Raw genomic sequence first — 5,363 nt, 5'->3', positions numbered from 1 at the left:
CCAGTCCCGCCTAAGGAGACTTTCCGCTGTGCTTTTTGCAACCAGCCTTGCCTCTCCCGCATCAGCCTTTTTAGCCATCAGCGCGCTTGTAGCAAGTGTGGGTAGAGCCCTTCCCATATCTTTGTTCGCGAAGCCAAGCCATGATGACAATTACGCACATGTATGTAGATGACTATACCTATAGGAACCCAAATTTGAAAAGTGCTTTTTGTGCACTGTCAAAGTGTTAGTATCATAGCCTGACAGCAAGCATGGGGATCGGCCAACCCTACAGCTGTGGCTGGATAGAGAGAAGAGAGGGAAGGGGAGTATTTCAGTTGGAAGTGACGTACAACGATCAGTTCAAGGCTGATCAAATGTTAAACAATGTTGTTAAGGTTGCCCAAATGCCTCTTAAACACTGAGGGGCTTAGTGCATCTACTGCTTCTCTAGGAAGACTGTTCCAGTGTTTGACCATCCTCTTGGTAAAGAAATGCTTCCCAATGTTCAGTCTAAACCTCTCCTGGTGCAGTTTAGAGCCATTCCCACATGTCCTATCACTAGGCACCAGGGAGAAAAGATCAGCATCTCTCTCTCCACATTCCCTCCACAGGAAGCTCTAGGGAGCAATGAGGCCATCCCTCAGTGTCCTTTTCTCCAAACTAAACAAACCCAAAGTTCTCAGTCGCTCCTCATAGGACATTCCTTCCAGCCCTTTCAACAGGTTTGTTGAAAAGCACACATTCAAGGACCTTCACATTCTTGTTATATTGTGGGACCCAGAACCGCTCCGGGTCAGGCCTGACTACAGCAGGACAATTACCTCTTTCGACCAGCTGGTTATACTGTGCTTCATTAGTTCCGTGCAAATAAACCTTAATTAGCCCTGCACCTGCTTTAAACAAAGCGTGGCACTGCAGAGCTCAGTATTAGATTAACAACAGCTCAGTATTTACCCAGCTAGACAGTTTTGTAATGTGTCTGCTCATTGGACTAACTACCTTAAACTGAGCTCAGGTTTGTGTATATGACATTGGTAGAATAACCTTGCTCCCAGAGATAAGGACAGCTCAAAGCATGTGCCTGTTCTGCCACATGCTCCTTCTGTTCATTGTCAAAACTGGAACGATGTAGGGCCATGAAATGGCTGATACAATTAGTCAGACTTATCAACCCTTGTGAGAAAAATTAAAACAAAAGTTGCTTGTATGACTCATTATTTTCAAAGTAAGTACTTAACTTTTCCCTGATTTTTAAGGGCCTAATGCCAATGTTTCCTATTTGGCATAGAAAGCTTTCCAGAGGAAGAGTTCATGCAAATAGAAGTGTCTCTCTCTTTTCACTGACTATCCGGGAAATATGTTCATTTACTCAAGAAAATTTCTCCATAAGACACTTAAAATGTAGGTATTAGTCAGGTATTTATGATTAGTGAAATGATCCCTGGCCAGGGAATGACATGCTGCTACCAGACTCTGCATGCAAAGTTAAATGATCTCTAAGGTCCCTTCCAGCCTAGGCTGTTCTATGATTCTTTGCAGATGTTTTTGCCGTATCACAACTGTGAATATCAGAATTTCAGACTAGATCTAAGGAAGAAATTTTTTACAAAGAGGATGGTGAAACACTGAAGCAGGTTGCCCAGAGAGGTGGTAAAAGCCCCAACCCTGGAAACATTCCAAGGTCAGGCTTGATGGGTCCCTGAGCAACATGACTTGATTAAAGATGTCGCTGCTCACTGCAGGGGGGTTGGACTAGATGGCTTTTAAAAGTCCTTTCCAACTCAAATGATTTTATGATATTATTTGGTACAAAATATTTACCATCAAAGTTGGAAAAAGTATTAAGGTACAGACAACCACACACATTAGATGCTTCCTCATACGTGTGAGGATTTTGTAGCCTTCCTGCATGTTGGCTTCTTTATTTTTACCTCAGAAAAACACAGCCACTCAGCACCAGAGCAATTTGTGTTTCTTGGGCTTAATGGTTCAAAATGTGTACTTTTTATTATACACTGCCAAGCATCCACATGAGTCAGTAACTAATGCAGGAATACTATTAATTTCTGTTTTGGTCATCCCATATCACCTTCTTTTACATTTTGGACACTGACCAAGGCTTGAACATATGTATGCCAACAAAGAGATTTTGTAACCTGGATGCCTTACCAGCCCTGCATCCCCCAAAGCATTTAGAATTCTTCTTGCCAATCTAAAATAACTGATGTTTGATTGGAAAGATTTAAATAGAAAGTTTTTTTTCTCTTTGTTAACCAGCATGTTCCATTTCACTCAACTTTTAATAAAGTTCTTGTTAAAACAGAAACAAATTTCAAAATAAAATGCTGTAGAAAATGGAAAAAATCACACTGTTCTTTTTCAGAAAATGCTGAAACAAAACATTTTGACTATTGTGCCTGATTTTGTTGGGTATGGTATTTGGCAGCTTTGGCCTAAATCCCCAAATGCTTTTGACTGACCTTGATTTGAGCTTTTATACCTTTATACATAATTATTTAAGCAATTTTCATGTGGTAGAAATCTCTGTTAAAAACAGCACTTGATCATAAAATTGTAAATCTCATAACATAGATGCAAACCAAAACAGAATAAAAGATTCAAGAACAGTATTATAACTTTTTAAGTGTAAGAATGTTCCAGCTTTCAAACTTGAATTTTCTATTTTACTGAAAGTCAAATCATCATTAAAAAACAAAGAAATGAAATGTTGTGCCTTTACTTCAAAGACATGAGCAAAATTGCCTCAATTGCATCATACCTATAATCAACAAGATGTGAGTCTCTCCCTTCTTCTATAAACAGAGAGTATACAAAGAAGTACATGCCATGGCTTTTCCTGTTTCTATCCTCAGCTATGTGCATCACAAATACAGCTATTTTTTCTCAAACAGGTTACAAATTTAAGAAAATCATATACTGGAAAACACTCCTAAATTAGAACATTTCTACTGATGCCTGCACCATAATTATCGCTACAACACACAGTATCTAAAGCCCATACAGACCACATCCTCATCTCCAGGAGTAAATAAAGGCACACAGTCACTTCTTAACATGATGAACGAGCTTAACAGAATCAAATTTGGCTTACGTTTTAAGAGGTCCATCAGGATTCTAGATACAGGTTCTACAGTGTCTTAATGATTAATTTAGTTGAATTCACCAGCTTCATATACAAGTTAAATTAAGGACTGAGGGATGTATAAACTCTTCCAGGAAAATAGATCATAACACAGCCAGAAGTGACATTAGTTAGAACAGAGAGGATTAGCAATGCACACAGAATATCGATTAAGATTTGGTCTCTTAGACCCTAACTTCAGAGGAACGTATCTCTGAGGTCCCACTTTCTTTTCTACTTCCCCGTGACAGTACTCTTAGATCACTGTCTCACAGATGTTCCTTCAACACACACAACAATTTTTGAACAGACAGCAGTTTTGTTTGGGATTCATATACTCTTGGTTTACCAGTTTATACATATCAGTCTACATATATATATATGTACATTGGTGTATATACATAATGACTAGTTCCCTTTGCAAGAAAAATTATCTTCTGATTGATTGTTTCAAGTTTCCAGCCTTTAAAACTGCAGGCTTTTGGGACTGACTGGAGGAAACTTTGTCATATTGACTTGTATCAGGCTTGACATTCTTGGGGTAGATCTCCTGAGCTCCTTTCTTCCATGCAAGCTCCATCTCTGGAACAAACTGTACCAGAATGTGGTAAATGAACACAATAGCACAGCTGAATGCATTTAAACATAAAGGCTGCAGGGTATTGAATGTAAAGGCTGTCAACCTGAGATTTTAAACAGGCTAGAAAAGAAAGCAAAACATGGATATGCACTTGCTCTTTTTAACAGAACTTGCATATTCAACAGTTGAAAACATGGCAAAAAAATAGTGGATCTGTGGCTTCCACTAATTCTACAAAGAAAGTCTGGTAGAAAAGTTCCTAGTCTTGCCCTTGGGTTTAGCTGAAGGTAAATCTTCAGCTCCCACAACTGCAGAAGAGTAAAATCTCTTCACATTCTGCTCCCATTATGTTATGACCACAGATTAGCCATGGTCTAAACTCTGTCTCAGCCAGAAGAAACTGTGCCAAAACAGTAGCTAAAACAATAGTGTGGTTTACAGAAAGAGACAGGAATGCAGATGTGCCAACTCTTCTGCTGACATTTGTGTGCGGGTCACCAGCCTGCAGTTTCCCATTTACTGTGGTTTCAATACTATATATTCTTATACTTCAGCAAGAGAATATGCTCATGTAACTGCAGTAACTGTAACTTACTGGAAGTTATATAGAGATGGACTTTAAAGTAAAAAAATTCCTAAAACTTAGAGGTGTCAGAAGGCTAATTCCTTCACAGATTAAGTTCCCGTGTTGTGTTTTTTTCTCTAATAAAGTTTAACTTCAAAGGGAACTAGCCTTGAGTGTGGAAGAGTATGAAACTGAAGTTTTTAGCAGGGGTGTGATGATGTAGGTTATCATCATCTTGGGGATTATGGTGAAAGTCCTACTGCCACCATAGCTCTACTACTTCTGTGGGAACAACGGTGGAGTAATACGCAAGACATACAGAAATGTCTCTTACCAGAGAGACTTAGGTAGGTAAGATAATAATAAGGATGTGAATGATCAAAAAAAAAATCAAACTAACTGAACAGAAAACAAAAAAAATACATTTTTGCTGAACAAAAGGAAATATTTCTGGTTGTGGTAGTTTCAGAAGGTTTATTTAGAATTAGCAGTTATCGCAACTTAAAATATCTATCACACTTAGAGCAAACTTAAACTTACAGAAGGATAACATGTTCCAATATGCAAATTAATGACAGAAGAAATCTTATGCAAGAATATATATCTTCCTATAACCCCCTTTCAAAGCATACACAATGTGTCATTGCTAGAGCATAATAAAGATGGAAATGGAAACATAATCCGGGGAATTAACTACATTTAAAATTGGAACCAGTTATGAAGATCTGAAATTTTATTTACTGTAGCTCAAATCTGTACATTGAAACTGAATGTTCTATCAACTAAGTTCTGCTCCTCAATCCACCAAACTCAACAGATATTGGGCAATTTAGTTCAATAATGGCAGGCTGATTTCTCTGATACTGGGAAATTCTGATTTGATCAAACTGTGAAAAAAATTATAGATGATATTTTAAATGGGTACAGTCTAGTACTAATAAATTGTCAGACACTACATATATGGAGAGAGGAATGCAGTAAGCAAAGACAACAACAAGCTCATTTTCTTACTTGACTCCTTGCTAATCTGACTTGGTTTTTGCTCTAGGTACAACCTGTCCATGAAGTAAAGAGCTGGAACAACCTTTTTTGGA

This window comes from Apaloderma vittatum, unplaced genomic scaffold (assembly GCF_000703405.1).
Source record: "Apaloderma vittatum isolate BGI_N311 unplaced genomic scaffold, ASM70340v1 scaffold7365, whole genome shotgun sequence".
NCBI classification, from domain to species: Eukaryota; Metazoa; Chordata; class Aves; order Trogoniformes; family Trogonidae; genus Apaloderma; species Apaloderma vittatum.
This window is presented reverse-complemented; position numbering follows the sequence as displayed.